This window comes from Brachycentrus maculatus, unplaced genomic scaffold (genome assembly GCF_059751285.1).
Source record: "Brachycentrus maculatus isolate JH-2025_06_01 unplaced genomic scaffold, ASM5975128v1 h1tg000212l, whole genome shotgun sequence".
Lineage (NCBI taxonomy): Eukaryota > Metazoa > Arthropoda > Insecta > Trichoptera > Brachycentridae > Brachycentrus > Brachycentrus maculatus.
The window spans coordinates 516,422-543,970 of record NW_028280963.1 but is presented as its reverse complement, the minus strand read 5'-3'; the positions used below and the strand labels follow the sequence as shown (position 1 = coordinate 543,970).

The following is a 27,549-nucleotide window of genomic DNA, read 5'->3' as shown; positions in this document are numbered from 1 at the left end:
CATATTTATTTTTGCTTAATAAACATGTATAAATAAGTGCCATCCCTAAAAATATTAGTATTTTGTCACATTGAAAAATCTTTACGTTTGGCAAGGCTCTGTTCAAATAAAACCTTTTTATTTACTACATATTAGAACCAAAAGTTCAACGATAATATGACCATCAATAAACTTAATTTTAAGGTTGTGTGACAAAGACACCAGGAAATCAGGAAGGAAGAAAGGTTTTTTTTATTTGGCAGTCACCCAGTGAGAAGATGTTTATGCCAATTTAAAGTCTTATTTTTATCTACAAACAAAATAATTATAAATTTTTCGTAGTTTAAATGCGTTTAGCTTTATCATCTTTCAAATTATGACAGCGATTCTAGAATTAGGTTCAGAAAGAAGGGTGTATACTTGGGGTAAGAAAAGTTGCTTGAGTTATTTAGGTTTCTTTTGCAAATCGTTCGAATTTAAAAATGTGCATGAGTATCATCGCCTTCCGTCTATACATGCTGTGGATATTCCGCATCCCTGAAAATTTTGTGTAAGCAGTACATAATAAAACGCAATTTCCGTACAGTTCAACAATATGTACGTATGTAAAGAACATACAAATTGCTGTGGGTACTACGAAAATACATTAAAATTAAAATGTTATTATTAGATATAAATGCGAAATAAATGCATATCTACATTATGTAGATATGCAATTATATCTCTGAAGTAAAATACCTACTTGTTTTTCATCAGCATCCCTTCTGAAAACAGCCACCGCACGCCCCTGATAGATACCGGTATTCACGAGTTACCAGTATCCACAGTTTGAGATAATAGGCATCGATGAAAATTCTATTTTGCCACGCTTTGACAAAAAAATCCTCTTCCGCAATTTCGCCCTTTTCCAATTTGGAGCAACACTTTATAATTACCCCGATATTGCACGGAATTCGCATTAAACGTTCCCCCAGTTCTGACGGTGGAAACCGTCATAAAGAAAAAATAACCCAGCATACATATTATACTTATCTACATATTTATGAGTAAATTAATATACACTTTGTATTATAATTTGGTAAACCAATAAATTTATTTCACACCCTGGCTCGATGTTTGTTTCCCATAAATTATGGACCATCCGTGATCCAATCAAAATATCAACATAATTTCTCTTCTAAAATATTTGAATAACTCCGGAATGGAGCAACGGAGTGTTCGAGAATTAGTCGGTAGCCTGTTTGCTTTGCGTGCTCAAGCGACCAGCGGACACGCGCGCTTCTCCCGTGTTTGCTCTAAACATGTCGGAATAACTAGGCACAAAATAAACACGAGAACGTTTAAATGCGGACGCTTAGAGAAAAGACCTCGATCAATTCCTCAATCTCGAAAACTGCTCAAACTTACTGTCGGTGATTTCCCTAAGGTGGCAATCCGTTTATGTCTTCAGTCCTTGTCGCGTTGGGAAACAGTAGGATATCGTGAACAAGTTGTATTGGGTGAGCTCATCTTGCATACTAACTACAACCAGAAGCAAATATCGAAGTAAAGAACTCAGAATTAAGTTGACAATCGTGTATCTCATTTTCTGAATATTCACGGTGAATACAAAGTGACAATCAAGATCGAACTTAATGTAAGTCGTGTATGGTCTGTATGCCCTGTTTTAGAAATAATGATGAGCAATCATTGGACAATTTGATCGAAGCGTAAAGGGCTAGATTCCAGTATTTTTAATTGCCATCATTATTTTAATTTATTATTTTCCGAGATGATGAAAAAAGTGTCCCAAATTAATGAATTTCTTCATCAGTGTAAACATTAAATAATCAGTGTTATAAATCGATCTCGTTTATTTTCCCATACATAACATGTAATAAAAAATAAGCTACTTCAAATTATAAAAGGGATCATAATTGTTTTTTTTCTAAATTAAGTTTTAGTGCATCATCCAAGGAATCAATAAGCCACTTTTCTGCAAAAATATAACTATCGTTATGTTCAATGATAAAATGTGCTTCAATGTTACTTTAAGTATCGCATGATGGTTTTTTTTGCTTGTTTATTATCTTGCACATTTCCAAATGATATTTCCTGGATCAGCAACTTTCCCGATAAACCGAACGCGGTCAATCGAGTCCTACTCTATTTCATTCTCTTTTAGAGCACTATATCCCCACAAATAAAATGACATGTCTTTAAGAACCGTGTAGTAACTAGGTTGCCTTAATAATAGTGTTATAATTTAAAATGTGTACTAAGTACTGCCAGAAAAAAATAGCCTTTTGTTGCTGTCTAATCTAAATGGACGGAAATGTCGCATATAACATAATCCCGTTCATCTGACATCACTCCTGTCTTATTAGATATAATCCCCGTCAATCACTTTTGCCCCGTTTCAATGATCTTCGAATGCCGTATTATTTTATTTTGTGTAAACCGAATTATAATATTGATAAAATGGCATAGTACAGTGTTTCAAAAAATTCATTTCATTAATGAAATGTTTGGCTAGTAGTTATGAGTTTTTTGCTAGTATTTTAATTCCTAACTCTAGCCTCTAGCCGTATCCAAGTTGAGCCTACTTTGAAGTAACGAACGAACCCTTACAAAGTCTCCTTGTCCAAAGATTTACTAGAGCTACTAAGCAGTAAGCAGTTTAATGGGTGGCTTATTCACCGAGATGTGGTCCAGACTCCAGTCTCCGGAGCCCAGACATTGCCCGCCGCCGCGGCCTTGCAATTAAATTTCTCTCAGTGGCAGTTTCGCGCTCGGAAAAATTCAACTCCCTTTGTTGGTCCTTTCGTTCTAGGATCCCTTTAAGTCTGGAAAAACTTGAAGACTTAAAAGTGAGTTTATTTTAAACTTGTCACCGCGTCGTATTCTTGACTTTAAATTAGAGTAGTATGCGAAAGCTTTGTCACCTCCTCCGCAGTGGCTCTAATTTACCCGTTTACATAATCGCCTCCTCTTCATTACCGGGCTCGGGTTTGACAAGTCAAAGTAACGCGGAACACCTGCGCTATGTTATTTCAGCCCGAGCCACTAACTTCAGCGACCTTTGTAAGGAACTGAATTTTAAATAAACAAAGGATTTCAGTTATGGCGCTCTAATGCGTCTAAATTGAAAGTCACTAATTGCTCGGCATTTAGGACCGAGCCACACACTGAAACTGTGACTCATTTCGCCCGCAAATGGAAATTCGGAGGCGATTGCATTTTAGAACCGCTTCGTTGTTGCGTTGTAGCGATTCGCAGGAACGATAATTATTATTCGATTTCTTAAGATTTCCAATCAGTATGTCTCCCCTCAGAATACGTGTTCAAAGGGAGCATTAGTGTATTCCGTCTTGCCCGCGGCCTTCGGTGATTGAGGATCAGGCAATCGGATTACATCCTCCCCAAAGCTCCTTCTACATCATCCCTTCATCCCTTTCATAGGTCTGCAGGACAAATGAAGCCCGGGATTACTCGGATTCATTTTATTCAATAAAATCTATCTCCCAAAGACGACCGAAAGCCGACGGCGAAGACTGATTGCAAAAACATTTTACTATACCTAACTACCGCGTGCTGCTGATATAATGTCTAATGTGTGTAATGCAAAGGTAGAGAAGCTTACGGAATCATTTCGTACACGATTTATGCTTAAAGAGCAGTTAAAAAATAACTCGCATGTGCACTTTACCTGAAAATGCATTAATAATGAGAGGTAATAATACTCACGGAATAGATACTTAGGCTCTTAATGTAGGTATACCTGACCTTCTACATTATTATGATCTGAGTCAAGCCAGGTATTTAGGATAATCCCCGTAAAATTCCAGCCAGTGTTTACCTTTCACACCTCCCGTAGACGGAAATGCGAGGTTCCGAGAAAATATTCAATAAGCTGACCAAAGTTAGTGAACTTAATCCGCTTTGTTTTAAAATCCGATGATTCATTCGAGCATCGACAGGTATTAAAGTAATCGCGTTCACGTCGACTTTGCTTTCCCACCATTTGAAGCTTCTAACATTCCGGCCTAGATTTTTCTTTTAAAACTTTCTAATAAAAGTATTTTTTTATGTTTCTATAATGTACGTTCACATTTATAATATCTGTGCTACCTTCTTAAAGGATCGATTCTTATCACCTATCACTAATCACCTTCTTGATGCTTGGTAACTTTCGCATTATCGTCGAAACGAATTTAAAATCACTTTTTTGATGACAAAATTTTTTGCACGTGGGTATTTGCCACGAATACATATTTTTCAATTAATTTTTATATTTAAATATATTTTGACCAACCCCATATAGTATTGTTTCATTAGATTTTTTTATTAATGTCAAAAGATTGTAAGTAAATAAGTCGTAAATACTTAAATTTCAGTATCAAAAGAGATATCAATAGAAATCATATTTTTTTTTTGGATTTCTTTATTTTATATTTTCATAGCTCATAAATAATGTAATTATATGTATTACTTAAACGGTAATTACTATTCAATTAAATCAGCTGATTCTAAAAGGCTCTTGTAAAACAAGTTACGACACATTAAAAAACAATATTTGAAAAATGTATATCTATGATACTATAATACTAGCTACTAATGCTTTTGTGTGTATTTGCATAAGTGTCGAAATTCTTTCAATTATATTTCTCGGAAGATACAATTTATGTATCTTCTGTTTTACCTTGTATATTTTTTATGACAAACCGCATCGAAAATGGCATAATAATTTATAATGTTTGCCGAAAACTAATTATTAATGATCGCGGTTGGCACCATTCGGCCCAAACAGGTCGGCCATTAGTCTCCTCGTGGCAGTGCTGTATGTCCCATCAATTAAAGTGGTCGCGGGCGTGAGATGTCTGCGGGAAGATAATAGAAGCACGGAGAATGTATATAAATATGTGTAAAGAGAATACAAGTAGCGAACGACTAACGAGGGATGCTGCGGACTTACTCCACACCTGGGTCCGCCATCAGATCAGAACTAAATATAGACTAGCTGCAGATGGTCCACGGAGGGAACACTCGCGATCCGAACACTCTGGATGCGCTTACCATTTCATTCATTCAGACCGTTTTGTCTCTAGCCTGAAACGATTATGACGCAAAACGTTTAGCATAAAGAATCGGTTTATGTGAAAAAATATTTTGTACTAAAGTCGTACAATAATATAATTACAAAATAATCCTTTAACTGGCTTAACCTAACTTGAGATTATTTTTCACGAAAACGGCCCTATTTAAATTGGCCATTATTATTACTACTAAGCAAATTTATGCCCAATGGAAATTATACTCCGTAGGAAAATTTAAAGAAAATTATTCGTAGATATTTATTTTTCTTATACAGTAAATTATGTAGTACCTACGTATATTTGATTTTGACGATTTTTTTATTGATTTGTTTACATTATTTCTATTTTTTATTTTATTTCAAAATACGCGCACTGTGCAATTGTAGACAAAATATGGCTGACATAGAATCGCAACCACCGCTTAGTCGAGCTAGAATAAAAATGATCTGTATTATTATCCTTTTTTCAATTTTTGAAAGGAATTTGACAACACCAATCGAAGAACTTATTTATAAAAGACTGGGAAAACATATTTTTTTTCATTTATCCACACACAATACTTATTTTTTATTTTATTAAATGAGTTATCAATGTAAAACATAAGTACATACAATTTAATACAAATCAATCTCTTCCAAAAATGTAAACGCAACATTATGCGTACGAGGATATTGTACTCGTATTGGGTTGATTTGGTGCAAAGTAGGTATATGACAGTGAACGATAAGGCTTTTACTCGAGCATCAAACCCATGGTATGGAAGTCAAATTATCTAATCACTACGCCACAAAGACGTATAGTATTAAATTTGCAATTGAATAGTCCACCGATTTAAAGCAATTCTGTCAAATTATTTTTTACAAAACGGATTCTTCTACTAATTCAATTTCGGAAATCGTATTTGAATAAAAATAAAAGAATTTAAATATTTCGTGCACCCTTATTAAGGCTCTTTAGGACAGAACAGAGGACGACACAATGTCATAGATCTCCTGAGAAGATGCAGAACATATCTTTTTCTCTTGTTTCATTCGCAGAACTCCCAAATGTTAACAACTTACGCGACTGTCGTTAATTAGTCTCGGACTCCTTCGATTTTGTTTTAATGTCAGAATTAATTAATGATTCTTCATTTTACAAAATAAAATAATGGTTTATTATTTTCTCATCGATGTGGCCTTTAAATGGTTGTTTGGCTACCATTTTGAGATCAACATGTAGAAATGTGATTTAATTTATCAAGAAGGAGTTTTCGGTTTGAGAGTACATCCAATTCAGTAATCGAACGGCTACCCAAGAAGCCGCACGTGTGGACTGCACGCTTTTTTTTAGAATATACATCAATTAGAATTAGATGTTTTTTTGGAATATATTGAAAAATATATTTTTTTTATACCTATGTTTTTTTCCTTGAAAATCATATGAAATATAACAACGCACATTTTCGACGTGATGGTTGAATTGTAACGTTTTTTCTGATACTTTGAGGCATATTTTATGAGCCTATCTATCCCTGTATAAGACAAGGTATTTGTCAAAACCAACTGGAAAGTAGTACAACAAAGAAAGTGGTTAAAAACAATGTTTATGATTTATTAATTTTTTCAATGTTTTACTCTCTCCTGTCTAGGATATAATCCGAGATGAAATTAAGACATAATTTTATTAACGTACGGAAGTTAACGCATTAACTAAACACTAAACTTACACGAAAATAGGATCATCTTTACTTCTTTTCGGTAGAAAACAAATACTGTAATAATCAATATTTTTTTGGAAACTTAAACGTCCAGGCAAAACGGATCAGTTTAAAATGCCAAAGTCATCAGAAATAAAAGCCCAGATTAACCCACTTCGTAGTTTAAATGTTAACTTCCGCATTTAATCGATACCCATGTATAATTTTACGTAGTATATTTATTATTTAGATTCATTTCTAGTTTTACGACAAAATTTCCGTAGAACCTTCATAAGCGACTGTAATTTGTCGTCAATTTATGGAAGAAGTTGAATATTTTATCATAAGCTATGAATAAAGTTGAGCAAGTTTAATGGGTAGGTACTCATACGAGAAGGCAGGTATAATATGTATACTCGTACATATTATCATGCTTGAGCGAGAAGCTTCACACTTTGTTTTGTATAAGACGCCTTAGTGTAAGATAGAAGATGTACAAAACTTTCCTTTGAAAAGAAGCTTTAACAACAATGTTTACTTTTTTTTTCTTTTTTTATTTATTGATTTGGCGCTTAATTTGTAGAACTCCATTTTAATTTATGTATTAATTTTAAATCAAACACAGATTTTTTGAGTCTACTAAGTTGTATTTTATTAACAAAAATACATAAAAAAATATATTGTGACAATTGTTTCGCCTTGTTAGGGCATTATCAAACGAATGTCATTCGTTTGATAATGCCCTAACAAGGCGAAACAATTGTCACAATATAATTTTTTATGTGTTTTTGTTAATAAAATACAACTTAGTAGACTCAAAAAATCTATGTTTGATTTAAAATTAATACATAAAACAATGTTTACATTAGTTTAAATAACATGTTATGCGCATAATATAATATAATATACTATGTCCTTTGTAAAAACTATGTTGTTTTCATTTTTATTACTCTGCTTACCTCGAGTCTCTCATATTGGGAAGAATTGAACACCTACTTTGAAACAAAATTTAATAGATGTATGCATATCTAAATTTAAAAACATAATATCTACTCTCTTTTTTAATCACGACTTATTTCGATCCAAGTGTCAATAGTGTATCTGTAATAAATTATACATGTTTTCAAACTCATGTCGTTATAACGAACAATTGATAATTTAATGAGATATTTACTATTTGTTATTATTCTAGATATCAGCTTTATTATGACTGTAAAAAAACACTCACCAGTAATAAGCAGACAACGTAATGGAACCCAGGCGCGGTTAATAAATTTTTATAAATTGGCGATTTTAAATGAATATTTGTCGTCCAACGTCAATTCGACTTGTCAATATTTTGTATGGGAGTCTATTTGACGACTTGTTTGTCGCCATAAATAAAATATAGCAAACACAAGGTGAAGATGGCCTTCAATCAAAGTTCACATAAATTTTCTTCGAAGAGAAATCGCAAGCGTTGCATCGATGACCAGCATTCACGGTAATACTCTAATACGTATCCATCAGTTCCCGGAGTTCTTAAAAAAGAGACTGTCAATCGTTGAATCTACCAAGAAATTAATATCTTTCTATGTAAATTCATACAATATTAGTAAATATTGTGTTATTGTTTCATTATTTAAAAATGTGTTTAGTCAGTTATAATATGTAAGTTCAGAGCCTATTTTAGATAATTTCTATACAATTATATGCTATCCAGGCACATATTATTCAATACAACTTTTACTACGACTAAACACAATAGTAGTAGACAATATGAATCAATTATGCTCGCAAAACAACTAGTTCTTTGTTTTACCCACGCCTTCTCCCGTTGAAGCATTGTGTTGAATGGTTGAGTATCAATATTTATAATTATCGAAATGAATGATGATTATGTCAAGATATCGGACAGTGGTGTGCACAGTGTGCAGTAAAAAGCGGTCAATAGTCGTGTCTTCGTATGCGCCGAGTGGGGACTGGCGACGCTATTCTCTTATCTCGTGTCGAGCTTCATGCATCAGCGTCAAGGAGCCACAAATCCGAAATCAATCATTCCATTCTCCCGCGTGTCAGGTATCATATGATCACCGAAATTGTGATAAGCTGAGATACAGGGGGGGACCGTCTCCGTAATAATATATCTACTGGTACTTAATGCACGGAGGATCTCACCTTTTTTTTTAGATGCTCAATTTCTTTTTACTGTACCTAAAATTCAACTCTCGTATTATACGAACATCCGTAGATCTACGAGAAGGTTATATTTCGTTTTATTATCAAGTACAAAATATCGATTTTCTATTTATGTTTTGTAATTCAGTTCACCATATACAAAGTAAAACGAGATCCTTAATTGAACCCCATCACACGAATTGTATGCAGATCTCTTGATTTTTACTAGTTAACATTTTTAACATTTCTGGTCACAAATTAAACTGAGTAAAGAAAACTGAATTTTAATGCACGATGTTTTAAAAAAAGAATACATACATATTGAGTACCCAGTACCTAGGTACCTATAAAATATAGAAATCAACATATTTCCAAAAGATTGACGGAAATTGTGTGATTCTTGATTTGTTCAATTAGTAATGAATTTTTTTTTCTGGTAAAGATAATGTTTCATTTACGTATTTTGCTTGGGTGTTTAATTAAAAACAATTAATAATAAATGAGAATTGTAATCCCTACCTGATGCTCTTAGAAGGGATTTCATTAAAACTTGGACGATGTAAATTACTCAGCGAGTTACTTATTGCGCGCACGGTTTTCGGTTTATATTCATATAAATACAATATTCCAACCTCAATTCAGCCAAACATTAAACTAAACAAAACTCAATAACAAATAATAATAAAATAAAAACATTATTTTTGTTACAACCCAATTCAATATTAATTTCTGAATACTACTGATTACTATGCTATGTTTATTTACGATAATATACTTACCGTAATTATTATTGAACATTTTTCCATAGATAATGCCCTTATCAGTGCTAGATATTATGAATAGGCAAATCAGACTTTTTATTATTTCACCTTTATTACGTCATAAAATGTACTCATTCTGTTATCAAAGGAATACCTTTCGATGAAGAGGTCATTCGCGCTACGTCATTGAAAAATATTTTTATGTCTGCACTGGATTAATAGATAAATTAAGTACCTGCGAATATAAAACACCAAGTACCGAGAAAATTTACCATCCTTAATAATATAGCAACTAGAGTGCAAAACAAGTCTTTATCTATATTTACTTATTAAAATAACCTACACGCTCCTGATCATTATCTAAGTATTGTTCAAAATAGCCATGGATATAGATTATAAATATGAAATTTACATAAAGTCAAAGCGTATAACAACACTTGACGGTCGATTTTAAGCACCAGATTTTTCTAAAATTCCATCACCAATTAATTACAACAAACTTTTCAATTAGTGTTTTGTTCAAGAGTCTTAAAATATTCACACAATTTTGCTGTGCTAATTGTATTTATTAAAAAATCAGTACGTTGGTACTGAAATAATTTATTATATTTGGTGATCTTCCTGCATACAAAGTAATAAATCCTCGATTGCATTTTTTCTTTATCTTTTTTTTAAAGATTACTTCTTAATCGCCTGTGACACAAGACGACAAAAATTCATTGTTACTTCATTGTTACCTGCCACGGATAAGGATCTGTTAAGAGGAAATCTCTACTGCCCATTGAGCGTAATGGATTAGTGCTGTCGGGAAGATAATAGAAGCACGGAGAATGTATATAAATATGTGTAAAGAGAATACAAGTAGCGAACGACTAACGAGGGATGCTGCGGACTTACTCCACACCTGGGTCCGCCATCAGATCAGAACTAAATATAGACTAGCTGCAGATGGTCCACGGAGGGAACACTCGCGATCCGAACACTCTGGATGCGCTTACCATTTCATTCATTCAGACCGTTTTGTCTCTAGCCTGAAACGATTATGACGCAAAACGTTTAGCATAAAGAATCGGTTTATGTGAAAAAATATTTTGTACTAAAGTCGTACAATAATATAATTACAAAATAATCCTTTAACTGGCTTAACCTAACTTGAGATTATTTTTCACGAAAACGGCCCTATTTAAATTGGCCATTATTATTACTACTAAGCAAATTTATGCCCAATGGAAATTATACTCCGTAGGAAAATTTAAAGAAAATTATTCGTAGATATTTATTTTTCTTATACAGTAAATTATGTAGTACCTACGTATATTTGATTTTGACGATTTTTTTATTGATTTGTTTACATTATTTCTATTTTTTATTTTATTTCAAAATACGCGCACTGTGCAATTGTAGACAAAATATGGCTGACATAGAATCGCAACCACCGCTTAGTCGAGCTAGAATAAAAATGATCTGTATTATTATCCTTTTTTCAATTTTTGAAAGGAATTTGACAACACCAATCGAAGAACTTATTTATAAAAGACTGGGAAAACATATTTTTTTTCATTTATCCACACACAATACTTATTTTTTATTTTATTAAATGAGTTATCAATGTAAAACATAAGTACATACAATTTAATACAAATCAATCTCTTCCAAAAATGTAAACGCAACATTATGCGTACGAGGATATTGTACTCGTATTGGGTTGATTTGGTGCAAAGTAGGTATATGACAGTGAACGATAAGGCTTTTACTCGAGCATCAAACCCATGGTATGGAAGTCAAATTATCTAATCACTACGCCACAAAGACGTATAGTATTAAATTTGCAATTGAATAGTCCACCGATTTAAAGCAATTCTGTCAAATTATTTTTTACAAAACGGATTCTTCTACTAATTCAATTTCGGAAATCGTATTTGAATAAAAATAAAAGAATTTAAATATTTCGTGCACCCTTATTAAGGCTCTTTAGGACAGAACAGAGGACGACACAATGTCATAGATCTCCTGAGAAGATGCAGAACATATCTTTTTCTCTTGTTTCATTCGCAGAACTCCCAAATGTTAACAACTTACGCGACTGTCGTTAATTAGTCTCGGACTCCTTCGATTTTGTTTTAATGTCAGAATTAATTAATGATTCTTCATTTTACAAAATAAAATAATGGTTTATTATTTTCTCATCGATGTGGCCTTTAAATGGTTGTTTGGCTACCATTTTGAGATCAACATGTAGAAATGTGATTTAATTTATCAAGAAGGAGTTTTCGGTTTGAGAGTACATCCAATTCAGTAATCGAACGGCTACCCAAGAAGCCGCACGTGTGGACTGCACGCTTTTTTTTAGAATATACATCAATTAGAATTAGATGTTTTTTTGGAATATATTGAAAAATATATTTTTTTTATACCTATGTTTTTTTCCTTGAAAATCATATGAAATATAACAACGCACATTTTCGACGTGATGGTTGAATTGTAACGTTTTTTCTGATACTTTGAGGCATATTTTATGAGCCTATCTATCCCTGTATAAGACAAGGTATTTGTCAAAACCAACTGGAAAGTAGTACAACAAAGAAAGTGGTTAAAAACAATGTTTATGATTTATTAATTTTTTCAATGTTTTACTCTCTCCTGTCTAGGATATAATCCGAGATGAAATTAAGACATAATTTTATTAACGTACGGAAGTTAACGCATTAACTAAACACTAAACTTACACGAAAATAGGATCATCTTTACTTCTTTTCGGTAGAAAACAAATACTGTAATAATCAATATTTTTTTGGAAACTTAAACGTCCAGGCAAAACGGATCAGTTTAAAATGCCAAAGTCATCAGAAATAAAAGCCCAGATTAACCCACTTCGTAGTTTAAATGTTAACTTCCGCATTTAATCGATACCCATGTATAATTTTACGTAGTATATTTATTATTTAGATTCATTTCTAGTTTTACGACAAAATTTCCGTAGAACCTTCATAAGCGACTGTAATTTGTCGTCAATTTATGGAAGAAGTTGAATATTTTATCATAAGCTATGAATAAAGTTGAGCAAGTTTAATGGGTAGGTACTCATACGAGAAGGCAGGTATAATATGTATACTCGTACATATTATCATGCTTGAGCGAGAAGCTTCACACTTTGTTTTGTATAAGACGCCTTAGTGTAAGATAGAAGATGTACAAAACTTTCCTTTGAAAAGAAGCTTTAACAACAATGTTTACTTTTTTTTTCTTTTTTTATTTATTGATTTGGCGCTTAATTTGTAGAACTCCATTTTAATTTATGTATTAATTTTAAATCAAACACAGATTTTTTGAGTCTACTAAGTTGTATTTTATTAACAAAAATACATAAAAAAATATATTGTGACAATTGTTTCGCCTTGTTAGGGCATTATCAAACGAATGTCATTCGTTTGATAATGCCCTAACAAGGCGAAACAATTGTCACAATATAATTTTTTATGTGTTTTTGTTAATAAAATACAACTTAGTAGACTCAAAAAATCTATGTTTGATTTAAAATTAATACATAAAACAATGTTTACATTAGTTTAAATAACATGTTATGCGCATAATATAATATAATATACTATGTCCTTTGTAAAAACTATGTTGTTTTCATTTTTATTACTCTGCTTACCTCGAGTCTCTCATATTGGGAAGAATTGAACACCTACTTTGAAACAAAATTTAATAGATGTATGCATATCTAAATTTAAAAACATAATATCTACTCTCTTTTTTAATCACGACTTATTTCGATCCAAGTGTCAATAGTGTATCTGTAATAAATTATACATGTTTTCAAACTCATGTCGTTATAACGAACAATTGATAATTTAATGAGATATTTACTATTTGTTATTATTCTAGATATCAGCTTTATTATGACTGTAAAAAAACACTCACCAGTAATAAGCAGACAACGTAATGGAACCCAGGCGCGGTTAATAAATTTTTATAAATTGGCGATTTTAAATGAATATTTGTCGTCCAACGTCAATTCGACTTGTCAATATTTTGTATGGGAGTCTATTTGACGACTTGTTTGTCGCCATAAATAAAATATAGCAAACACAAGGTGAAGATGGCCTTCAATCAAAGTTCACATAAATTTTCTTCGAAGAGAAATCGCAAGCGTTGCATCGATGACCAGCATTCACGGTAATACTCTAATACGTATCCATCAGTTCCCGGAGTTCTTAAAAAAGAGACTGTCAATCGTTGAATCTACCAAGAAATTAATATCTTTCTATGTAAATTCATACAATATTAGTAAATATTGTGTTATTGTTTCATTATTTAAAAATGTGTTTAGTCAGTTATAATATGTAAGTTCAGAGCCTATTTTAGATAATTTCTATACAATTATATGCTATCCAGGCACATATTATTCAATACAACTTTTACTACGACTAAACACAATAGTAGTAGACAATATGAATCAATTATGCTCGCAAAACAACTAGTTCTTTGTTTTACCCACGCCTTCTCCCGTTGAAGCATTGTGTTGAATGGTTGAGTATCAATATTTATAATTATCGAAATGAATGATGATTATGTCAAGATATCGGACAGTGGTGTGCACAGTGTGCAGTAAAAAGCGGTCAATAGTCGTGTCTTCGTATGCGCCGAGTGGGGACTGGCGACGCTATTCTCTTATCTCGTGTCGAGCTTCATGCATCAGCGTCAAGGAGCCACAAATCCGAAATCAATCATTCCATTCTCCCGCGTGTCAGGTATCATATGATCACCGAAATTGTGATAAGCTGAGATACAGGGGGGGACCGTCTCCGTAATAATATATCTACTGGTACTTAATGCACGGAGGATCTCACCTTTTTTTTTAGATGCTCAATTTCTTTTTACTGTACCTAAAATTCAACTCTCGTATTATACGAACATCCGTAGATCTACGAGAAGGTTATATTTCGTTTTATTATCAAGTACAAAATATCGATTTTCTATTTATGTTTTGTAATTCAGTTCACCATATACAAAGTAAAACGAGATCCTTAATTGAACCCCATCACACGAATTGTATGCAGATCTCTTGATTTTTACTAGTTAACATTTTTAACATTTCTGGTCACAAATTAAACTGAGTAAAGAAAACTGAATTTTAATGCACGATGTTTTAAAAAAAGAATACATACATATTGAGTACCCAGTACCTAGGTACCTATAAAATATAGAAATCAACATATTTCCAAAAGATTGACGGAAATTGTGTGATTCTTGATTTGTTCAATTAGTAATGAATTTTTTTTTCTGGTAAAGATAATGTTTCATTTACGTATTTTGCTTGGGTGTTTAATTAAAAACAATTAATAATAAATGAGAATTGTAATCCCTACCTGATGCTCTTAGAAGGGATTTCATTAAAACTTGGACGATGTAAATTACTCAGCGAGTTACTTATTGCGCGCACGGTTTTCGGTTTATATTCATATAAATACAATATTCCAACCTCAATTCAGCCAAACATTAAACTAAACAAAACTCAATAACAAATAATAATAAAATAAAAACATTATTTTTGTTACAACCCAATTCAATATTAATTTCTGAATACTACTGATTACTATGCTATGTTTATTTACGATAATATACTTACCGTAATTATTATTGAACATTTTTCCATAGATAATGCCCTTATCAGTGCTAGATATTATGAATAGGCAAATCAGACTTTTTATTATTTCACCTTTATTACGTCATAAAATGTACTCATTCTGTTATCAAAGGAATACCTTTCGATGAAGAGGTCATTCGCGCTACGTCATTGAAAAATATTTTTATGTCTGCACTGGATTAATAGATAAATTAAGTACCTGCGAATATAAAACACCAAGTACCGAGAAAATTTACCATCCTTAATAATATAGCAACTAGAGTGCAAAACAAGTCTTTATCTATATTTACTTATTAAAATAACCTACACGCTCCTGATCATTATCTAAGTATTGTTCAAAATAGCCATGGATATAGATTATAAATATGAAATTTACATAAAGTCAAAGCGTATAACAACACTTGACGGTCGATTTTAAGCACCAGATTTTTCTAAAATTCCATCACCAATTAATTACAACAAACTTTTCAATTAGTGTTTTGTTCAAGAGTCTTAAAATATTCACACAATTTTGCTGTGCTAATTGTATTTATTAAAAAATCAGTACGTTGGTACTGAAATAATTTATTATATTTGGTGATCTTCCTGCATACAAAGTAATAAATCCTCGATTGCATTTTTTCTTTATCTTTTTTTTAAAGATTACTTCTTAATCGCCTGTGACACAAGACGACAAAAATTCATTGTTACTTCATTGTTACCTGCCACGGATAAGGATCTGTTAAGAGGAAATCTCTACTGCCCATTGAGCGTAATGGATTAGTGCTGTCGAGCTCCATTCGGTTGTGACATGGAGACAATAAGCCAATACTCATAACTCAGTTCAGGTAGCCACCTAGTCACTGACTGTATACTATATAGTCACCCTGCCTTTTGTTGTTTCGGACACCATTTCTCATTCTCAACGACCTATCTGTCAAATGCTCTTTATAATTTCTACCAGACGTGGTCCCATTACGGCACACCCTGTTGTAGTGTAATAATTTGTGGTCAATTCCTGATCTTCTTTTGAAGAAAGTTTAAACTAAAGCTGAAATTCGTATATTATTGAAACAATTGTCACAAAATTTAATTTTTATGTGTTTTTTAACAATAAAATACAGTTTAGTAGACTCGAAAAATCAGTATGTCAATATATAAATTAAAATGGAGTTCTACAAATTAAACGCCAAATCTATAAATAATAAATGAATGTTTGATGCTCAAGAATTCTGAGGTGCATATAAAAAACAAAAGCATTAAGTAAAAATTCCATACTTATGAGAATTGGTAATCATAATAAGGATTTTTCAGGGGCTGTGCGTTGCTAAATAAGGGAGGATTTTGTAAAAAAAACATTTGGTATAATTTTGTGGCATTAGGTGTAAATATATCTCAAAGGTGTTACCGTGAAAGCAATTATAGCTCGTTTATATTTTATAGAGGAGGCATAAAACTACATCATATTCAGATGTTTGCCTTGTAAATACATGTTATAATTATTTTTTTAAAATATTACTCACTTTAATAATTATACTAAGTACAACACAAAAATAGATATTATCCTATACTACCCCTATAAAATTGTTATTAAGGTAACGAGGTATTGTTTTATCGTGAGCGATATATGTTTAACAAATATATTAATTATCCCCTTTTTAATTTTTATTTCTTTATGTCGGGGACTTAAATTTTTTTTAAATTTCAATTCCGACAACATTTTACCAAAAGTATTTACCATTTTATAAAAATGTATATGATTCTCATATGTCAAACAAATAAAATATGTAAAATATCTTTGCTCAGTACAAAGTTTTTTTTATGATAATTTGACTGAAAAACTAAAAGCTGACAAAATTGACGTAGTAAGAAGACAAAAATAAATGTTTTTTCGGCAAAAGAGTGCATATCTGTTCAATGAACTTAATTGATAATAAGTTTTTAATTAAACGTTATTTAGAAACGACCAGTTCATTTAAAAATTGTGTAAACATTGTATGTGAATTCAGGTAATTATTATATATACTCATTTATATCAATTAAATGTGATGAACGTGTTCTTTCAATAAAAGTGTAATAAATGCGATTGTACGTAGTTTTAATCGCGCAAATTTAATTGTTATTATATTTTATAATAAATCATTAACGTCAAACATTCTGAGAAATTTATCTAAAACGTACGAATATAAAATTGATAGCATGTACGAGTATGTTAAAAAAATAAGTTTTATATCTGCTAATTTTATTTGGGAAATGTTATTTACAAATTGTGATACAGTTTCATTGGACATGTTATAGTAATAATACACTTTTTATGGCGGCAGAAATAATACTAAAAAACTTCGATATAACGGACCTCTATGTAACGAACTTCGGATGTAACGGACAAAAAATACAAGTAAGCGCGTCGATATCAAACAGCATCGACGAGTGTCCGAAGACAATAAATGTAATTTTGTTTGTGTTTTGTATTTTTATTTATATCTAAATACAATGTTTATATTTTCTTTTTAAAGTTTTTTGATTTCTTTTAAACATATTTTTATACAACGGACTTTCGGCTTTAACGGACACACCCTCCCCCCAATAGTCCGTAATATCAGAGTCTTACTGGAACTATCTTAAAAATCTATCTGTTCACTTTTGAAAATTCGTTTGGAATATAAAATAATCGACAATAGCGAGGCGACAACGTAACGCATTTAGAATTTTGCACATTACTTTCTGGCATTTCATAAATTCATCGTCCGACTCGAAGGGTCAGGCACAATAAACGATAAATATTATAGCGACACTGTTCGTGTCTCGTGTATTATAAAAATTCAGATGGGCCGATTATAAAATGGCTTTTCGGTGGAGTATTTTACCGGAGAGGCAGCGGACATTTATCATGTTCTATTGAAACACGAGAAAAAGACAATTTGGTTATTTATTCAGATGTGCGGAGCCATGCTGTGCGGCTATCTCGTATACAAATATATACGGTATCATACGGTTCCTGCCTACCTGCTACTTTCTGCTTCCACCTTCATGGAAGATAAAAGGAAGATAACACTGTGAGGGAATGTCTGACATTAAAACTATACTTACTCCTATACTCTAAGAAAGTTGGCGTATCTTGACGGAATTCCATTATAACGTTATTATTTTGTACTATTTCGCAAGTAATATTTTTAAAAAAATTGTTAAACTTCATCGTTTTATCCTTATATCCTTCAGTGCTTTAATTACAATAAATAATAAGACATTTTGACAATTTACATTTTCGTAAAATACTACCTGAAAAGGGCGCTTCACTGTGAATGAAATGGGGAAAAGAAGATGGTGGAAATGATTAAGCAAAAAATGTGTTTTAATTTTTTTTCCAAAGATCATCATCTCATTCTCACTATTTCTAACTACTGGTGGAAGAGCATTTCACGCCATCGTCCCGTTACAGCAAAGGCACGCTCGCTAAATTTAGTGCGCTGGTTACGAGCTGGTAAGATCACCCAGCCAGTTGTTGTAGCCGATCGAAGCGTGAGACGTCTATCAACCAATTCATCTGGAATACACAGATCTATTAGATACTCTGGGGCCATATTATGTATTGATTTTTACATGAGTAGACAGAATTTATGCTCAGCCCTTTCGGTAAAGCGTAACCAGTGCAGTTGGTAAAGTAATGGAGTGATGTGACCGAGTTTGGAAATTCCGATAATCAGTCTCGCTACCAAAAATACCAAAAATGATTAAATAGCGATCATACATGTATGAATTTAAATTTATTTATTGATTTGGCGTTTAATTTGTAGAACTCCATTTTAATTAATGTATTAATGGGCACAGGGCAGAAAGTGTTGTTTTTACATTTTGAAGAAAAGGTATTGTTAAATAATTTTTTTAAATTTACTAAATATTTTTCAAATGGAGAAAAAACCTTCAGATTTTACCTAAAAAGATCTGTTGCACAGTAAAAACTTCAATAAGTGGCTTGATATTTATTTTATTGACATTTCATTATATTCCTAAACTTTAAAAACGATTTCCTGAAAAATTAAGTTTTTGAAATATGACGTTCTTGAAAGGAGTGAGCGTTATGCGATCCGACAAGTTAATACATTCATAGAGCGCCATTCTCGTATAATATTACCTCAAGGGTGATCTCACTCTGGCAGATTCTAACTGCTGATGGTGGCGAAAGAACCCATTTAGTATAGTCTTCGATCAATAAAACACCCTGACAATAAACCTCCGTGGCCTGATGAGTATTCGTTTGACTGCAAATTCCCGTCGCGGATTCGATTCCCAATAATTATAAAAAGATTGTGTTTTTTTTATGTTTTGGTATTATATATATTACAAGTATTATATTTTTCACAATAATATATATTCAATATAACCCTTAAGCGGAAGGCTGATCACCTTTCCTTCATGTGTTAACGATCAAGATAACACTGCATTTATATGATGCAGTACCTTTTGCACCATAAGGGTGCGGATAAGGGTTTGAAGAAGATTATAGATATTTATATATATATATATATATATATATATATATATATATATATATATATATATATATATATATATATATATATATATATATATATATATATATATATGTATATATATATATATATATATATATATATATATATATATATATATATTTTTTTTTTTTATGGTTTTCTATTAATTCCTGTATTTTGTATTTGCAATCGAGCCTTTTATATAAATGCTTTGCGGGTTATTTTTTTATAAAGGCAGAATTTGGAGCATTCCTCGAAAAAATATATATGCCTCGTATAGTTCGAATTAAAAAAAGTTTTTTATGATTTTTTTGGGAAATTTAGGTGTTGTAACTCGCATTACACATACCTTTATGCTAACACACCTAAAATTGAGATTGGTTTCATGTTCCCAGTAATAGGATAAACAAATTATTAATACATTTCGAAAAAGCGATGGAAGATTACTTAGCTTAATAAGTATAAATTTAGTAGGTAACCCAAAGGAAAATTCAATGTCTTGTGGACCCGAGCTTTTGACAAGTGACTTTTAAAGAATCTCGTATTTATCGATGTGTGTATTTATATACCATTCTGCATGTAAAAATCACGAAATATTTTATTTGATTAAACTTATTTTAGTGCTCGCTTCCATTATCCTGATACGTATTTAAAATAAGCAAACGTAAACATTCTGTACTCCAGACCGATCCACGGCTGTTTCTATTTAGCGCACCAATACACACGCAGCCAATACTAACACAACCTGTCAAACAACGCGCGCCAGCCACGGAGACACTTCGGAAAACTTCGGGCCGTTCTGTGAGCCGAACTTGCCCGAACTCATTTCCGAGAGCGAGAGCGACGATTCCGAAACGGGCCGAATAGTGCTTCGCGCTCGCTCGTCGGAGAAGGACGTGTGTTTGGGTGCGTCAGTACGATCGCGAATTTATTTACAAGAGTTATTCGGTCTTCGTGAAGTTAAAAACTTTTATATTTTTTGGAAGACAGCGGTGAATGAGAGTGACAATATTTTTTTTGCCAATTCTACTTTGTGTTGAAGCTAGTGTCTGGTGTTTGAAGTGTTTATGATGTAGTTTTGCCGGCTAGTTCTAAGATGGAACGAGTGCACCGCGGATATTGGCTGTGCCCGGTGGTTATGGATACGATAGGTGAGTCGGGAAGGTGTCCGGTTCAAGTCTCGAGTGGGAAGGGGCCGATAACTCGCTGCTCGCTATCTCTGCCAGATAAAACTGACATCTGATTGACAGCTAGCTCGCTACTTCGCGTTCCGCGCCGGGTCCTAACTCCCGACGGCAAAAATCTCGTAAATAAGTCATTTATGTACATTATATCGTATTTGTATACAAGTACTAAGCCCGGCAGCTATTTTAATATGTTAAAACAAGCTAAACTTAAAGATAAGATATAAAAAATGTACATTTTAACAGCGGCGTCATGTGGCGAGCCGTCTCGCTTATTTACGACCGAAGTTTTTGAATATTTTATGGGCTTTACTTTTTGTATTTTTAAATTTGTTATTGACGATAACTTCTTCGTGTAAACTAGTTACTGATTTAACATTAGGTACCCGGATTATCTCGCTTTTATTCTTCAAACATTTTATGTCTTCATTTAATGTGTACGGGTTGTTTATAGAAACGTTTATGTTATTTATAATCCATGAAAAATATTGTCGATGAGAAAAAAGTACAATAGAAATAATTGGCAATTTAAATACCACGCCAACTTTATTTAAATTATTTTATATTCTTTAAGTGTACCATAAATGATAAAATATAAGTGCTGATGAAATCCATACCCACTTTTGAAGTTCTAAATGAAATAATAATAAGCAAAAAGCCCTTGTTTTACTGATCATAAATCGGTACATTTTATCTCAATTTATATAATGAAATAAATATTATATCCTACCTCGATGTTCCCTCATGAGTAAAATCGGGATATTTCCCCGAAAATTGTAAATATTTAGTACTACCAGTCACCAAAATTTCCCTACATTACCGCCACCTTTTATTCACTTTTGCAACTTGAGCGAAGACTCTAACCATCATTCACGTCAGGTAAAATAGGAAGAACCACCCTAATATTATTATTGTTTTAAAAAAACATATTGAAATAAGTATATTTTTTATTTTATTTATTGTTTCGCCATTTACTTTGTGGTAAGTGTTTTCTTTAATAATTCCAAGTATATTTTTGCTTATACTTATGTATATTTATTTTTCTCAAATGAAATTCTAAATATGTATATGTTAATCGATGTTATATTCAGTAAAAAAATACGTATCATTGATGTAGAGAAAAAATAAATTATTATTGGTTCGTATAAAGGTTGTGCCGTTGTGCGCCTCCTCAATATAGTGGTTATTGTGTTTGGCTACTATACCGGAGGTCCCGGGTTCGGTTAGTATTAGTAGATGCACCATATTTTTAACCAAGAGTAAAAGTAAGGATTGTATCATTACAAATTTATACGTGTATTTATTTCCATATAGTAATAACATGATTTTTTAATCCGAAAAAAAACTATATTAAATATGCACTTTTTGTAATTAATACAATATTTTAGAAATAATTCTGTCCTCTGTGCATTTCCTTCATACTAAATAAAATACTAAAGAGTTAAATAAACATAGTGCGCCTACGTAGTGTAGTTTGCAGGTATGGCTCCCGTGCTAGAGGTCCGGGGTTCGATTCCAAGGGGGATCAAAAAATATATTTATCATTTTTCACTGTTATGGAAGACTAATGCGTAAGACTGATCACCTTTCCTTATTTAATGAACGATTAACTTAACATTGCATCAATTTGATGCAGTGCCCCACGCACCACTGGGTACGGATGAGGGTAAAAGAAGAAGTTTGAAATTTTTAAAAGACGACGATTATTTTTTAAACGTAACATTTTTTTTCAAACGCTTGTCTTGTCATTCGATAGTCAGTTGGTGGTCAGATTTTGAGTTGTATTTTTCATCTATGAATATTGTTTTCTATGTTATGTCGATAGATTAAAAAAATAAATTTATATTTTTATCGAATATTGTTGATAAGGAATCGAAAAAATCAAATTAATGATCGTAGTATTATAAAAAAAATTAAAGGCCAAAATCTATTATTTACGTTACATACGCGTCAAAGCTTTCCATTTAGACAGATAACAAAACTCTAATAAAATCATGGTTTAATCATGCGTAAAGTGACGTCATCCCAAACTTCCCCGATTATCGATCATTCCTTTTTTGGAGCAGCATTTTTGACAGTTAATCGAAAACACTATTATCTTGCTTAAAACATGTGATTTGGGCTCAGCAATCAAATAACTTTCTTTTAAAATATTTTTTATTACAACGTAATCGAAATTACATGCATCGCGTACATAAGATTGTGGCGTTCCATCCTTTCTGCCTACCCCTGCGGGGAAACGGCGTGATGGCAGTAAACTACGGTAATTTCAATGTATGCTCGTTTACGTTATTATTACAAAAAATTGGTATATTTATTAGGTTTAAGTTTTGTACTGACATTTCCTGGCAGAACTGCATTTTATAGAATAAAATAACAACTATGTAAAAAAAAATCCACGTGAATTTTATTTGACCAGTGTTTCTTTGTAACCGACATCATCAGACTGGGATGATGTCGGTTACGACGAAACCCGGTTGCTGGTCAAATAAAATTCACGTGGAAAAAATTACATATGAAGTTGTTATTTTATTCTGTATATTTATTATTTTAAAACAATTTTCATTATTAAGCAATAACATATACATTCACAAAATGATGAACAATTATGATATATTGTATCCTTTAATTTATTACTACATTTTTAATTTCTGAATATGTGGGTTCTAGTATTTTTCGTCAAATTCGCACCCAAATAGTATTTTTTTTTAATCGGAACCCTAAATGTGTATTACACTCCTTCCTTCCCGATATCAACTGTAGTATTATTTTAAATTTAAGGTTGCAAATATTTACTTGCTTCGTTGTTAAATATATCATAGCAAATACAATACTTACTGACGTAAAATTTTTTCGTAACCTCAATAACATTTTGTTATTGTTTGTTCAAAAGCTGAAACTAAAAACAATGATAATCAAAATTCTTAATATCTTACTATATATTATATATCAATCACTTATTTGTTCATGAGATGTTTGTGATGCAACTGCTATATTTTATTGTAAAATTTTGGAAATCCGTCATACTCGCTGGAGTCCTGGCATACTTAGAACTGTAGAATTTGTCACTGGCATTAATAAAAATTAATATCAATCATGGCGACATGTTCCGAAATAAAAGGACGAACGGCAACACTAATGTTACATTGTTTTTTTAAATACTTTTTTGCTTATTTATAAATAGCTACTAATTGTTCTTAAATTTTTGTTTCTGTCGTTTAAAATAAATCTTACGGCGAGATTTGATTTAAATATATCCGTATTTTCAACCCTCTCGAGACAAAACAGCTGTCGCATAAACCAGTAGAATCATGATTCGAGTTTTGATTCATATTAATAATAAAATAATAACAACTACTACTTCTACTACCATCACTCCGTTTCCCCGCAGGGGTAAGCAGAAAGGATGGAACGCCATACACTTCTGTCCTGACATACACTCCTCGCCTCCTTCACGTCCATACATCTAGTCATACATGCTCTCCGATTACGCAGACTTTTGATACCACTCGATTTTTAGGTTCAAATAGTAATGGTCTAATGGTCATAAAATAAAAATGGTCTGTTATATTTATTTATTTTTAATTTACATGGACACTACTGATAGAGTCAATTGCAGTATACATACATGTCTAATATGTAAAAACAAACGAAGAAACCGGCAAAACAAAGTTAATATTTTTTTATATAGCAAACAAAACAAGAAAAAAAACATAATATACATTATATCGTGTTACACTGATTTATTCGTATATTGGTAATACATTATTAGATTAAAACCAATCTTTTTAGCTTTTCCACTTTATTTTTATTTGACCAGCGACCGGGTTTCGTCGTTACCGACATCATCAGACTGGTTATTGACCAGACGTATATTGGTGGCTGAGAATTTGCCTAAATCTAGAAAACCTAAAATTAGGAAGATCTAACTCTCTTTTTAGGCTATTTAACAGACCAGTCATCCTCCCTACAGGGATTACCAACAGTGGATCGGTTCTACAACTCGAGAAGAACAAATGGCATTGTTGCCTGCTCTTAAGTATACATAATTACAGTATCTACTCAATGAATTAGGGCCACGCAGAATTTCGCGCATTTTCTCAATTCAAACAGGAAAAACTCAGAGAAAACCTTGAATAAAACAACATTGAATTTTATTTACACATGAACACTTTATTACGCTTAAATTATGCATATATTTTCATATAAATATAGATAGTATTTAGTATTTCCACCTTTGGCAGAAATAACTGCCTCAATTCTTTTTGGCATACTTAAAATGCACTGTTTTATCATTTTTTTATTTCTTCGTCTTCTGACCAAATTTTTTGAATATTTTTTTTAGACAGTCTACTGTCGGATTTGGAAATGAGTATACCTTATTTTTTAACATGCTCCATACGTTTTCTATAGGATTAAGGTCCGGAGAATTTCCAGGCCAGGGGAGCAAAGGCAGATTTTTGTTAGACAAAAATTTTATTATTGATTTAGCCCGGTGGCAAGGTGCCCCATCCTGCATGAAGGTGTATGGACCTTCTGTTGGGTCGAGTGTATGGTAGAAGGGCAATAAAATTCGTTCGAGGACCTGCTTATAGGAATTTTGGTTCATTGTTCCTTCCACGAAAAACAACGGCCCAGGTAAATTGTTAATAATACATGACCATATCATTGTTGCAGGGGGGTGTTTGATAACTTTTACCACACAGGCCTCATTGTAACGTTCCATTGGTGTTCTCCTGACGAATCGACGGCTCTCTGTCACGGCTTCTAACCGGCACTCATCACTAAAGATGACCTGAAAAATAATGAAAATTTAAGTTTAATTCAAATATATAAGTTTATTTACTAAAATGATATGTTGAAAATTCAATTTAAATAAATACCTTTTTCCAATCATCTACCGAGTAATTTCGATGTAGCCTGGCCCATTTTAATCGATCCGCTTTCATTCGTGGTGTCAATTTTGGTACTTTTACAGGGCGCCTGCATTTCAGATTTATTTCGTAAAGACGTCGCCTCAGTGTTGATACCGATATATTTATACCCTCTTCTTCCAATTTTATTTTTAACGTTTTTGCTGATGCACTACGGTTTTCTAAGGCACTTTGAACGATTTTTCGATCAGTCCTCGGTGTTGTTTTTCTAATCCTACGACAGTTCTTTCGCCGATTGCTGGTGGCGGGTGACTGATTTTTTATTGATTTTGAAATTCTGTCCACTGTTTGACGAGAAACGTTTTCTTTTTTTGAAATTTCTCTATTAGATAGTATTCCTAATTTCAGTAGCACTATAACACTAGACTTTTTTTCCTCAGAAATGTCTTTACTTTTTCCCATTTTGCCCTTTTCAAAAAAAACACTTGTGCTTACAAAAAATTTTTATACTTTATGAACTAAAATTAAAAATTAAGTTTTTTTCACAAGACACGATAACTATATAACCTCTCTGAACAAAACAACAACCAGAACTCAAGAAACTTCACTAATAAATGAGATAGGACTATTTTTTGAACTTTCAACTATCTGTCTACCTGTGCTAATTAGGGACCTTTCTCAGAAAAAGGGTTTGAAATTTTGTAAAGGCTTAAATAATCCAGGTATATTTTACATATTATTGAAGGTAATATACATGATATTAGATGTCAATAGAAAACTTAAAGTATTTATGTAAAATAAATATAATAATCCAAAAGATTTCAGAGTATTCAAAAAAATAATGGGTGGCCCTAATTCATTGAGTAGATACTGTAATTATTCGACCCATGGATTTCTATAAGATCCTAGATGTCAGGATTATAAACTAACCCGTTCAGGTTCCTGAAGGCCATCAAGAGCGAGGCAATTTTCCTTCTGGCCCTCAAACTACATTGATTTATTAACCACTATAATGCAATATTTGATCGATAGCTGTTTAAAAAAAACTGCCTATTGCTGTTTGAGAGTTCCGACTTGTGTGTTTTGTATTGTTACATACTTTTCCGCTAATGATCATACAAACATACGCAACTGAAAACAAAAAAACACGTATCGAAGTACATTTTTAATATTATTTTTATGATTTGAAATAACATACGTGTGTCCATGCCATGTCCATGAACATGCGTCCTGTTTGTTACTCTAAGGAATGTTTATTTACTTTTTTAAATAAACAGGATGTAAAAATATTTTATTTGGTGTTTTCAATGAAATTTAAAGTGGGTTATTATAAAGCATGAGTTTTAGCAGATATTTATTCATTTTAGCAATGGAAAAAAGAAAAATAAATGTAGGTACATTCGTTAATGTTTAAACCTGTATTCATTTTCTGTAGCATACACTGGATCTTATTATAAATTATTTCAACCCGTGATACCCAAATCCCATGGTTCCGCAATAGCAAAATGCCTAAACTGAATGTGTCCCTTCTGTGGATCGGACATACTGTATCTGGCATCCCACCTCATAAAAATAATATCCTAACTTTTTCGTTATGCGCGTGTGAAGAGGAGGATGAGACTGCTGATCACGCACTATTTAACTGCCCCTTACTTCCTAACCTTGAGTTGCTTCAAGACATTCGCTCGGAGGGTTTGTCCT

General features: G+C 32.2%; 1 protein-coding gene across 4 annotated transcripts in view; it reads left to right on the top strand.

Moving 5' to 3' along the window:
• Positions 1 to 27,549, top strand: part of fz2 (frizzled 2) — a 200,360-nt gene that overhangs the window by 168,529 nt on the left and 4,282 nt on the right. Inside the window, exon 1 of one of the 4 annotated variants that reach the window (XM_088264020.1) lies at positions 20,656 to 20,941. The exons of the other annotated variants lie outside the window; for them this stretch is intronic. The gene's annotated coding sequence lies outside the window, so the exon portion shown is untranslated. Of the gene's footprint in view, positions 1 to 20,655; positions 20,942 to 27,549 lie in introns of those variants that run through there. 4 annotated transcript variants of the gene reach the window in all.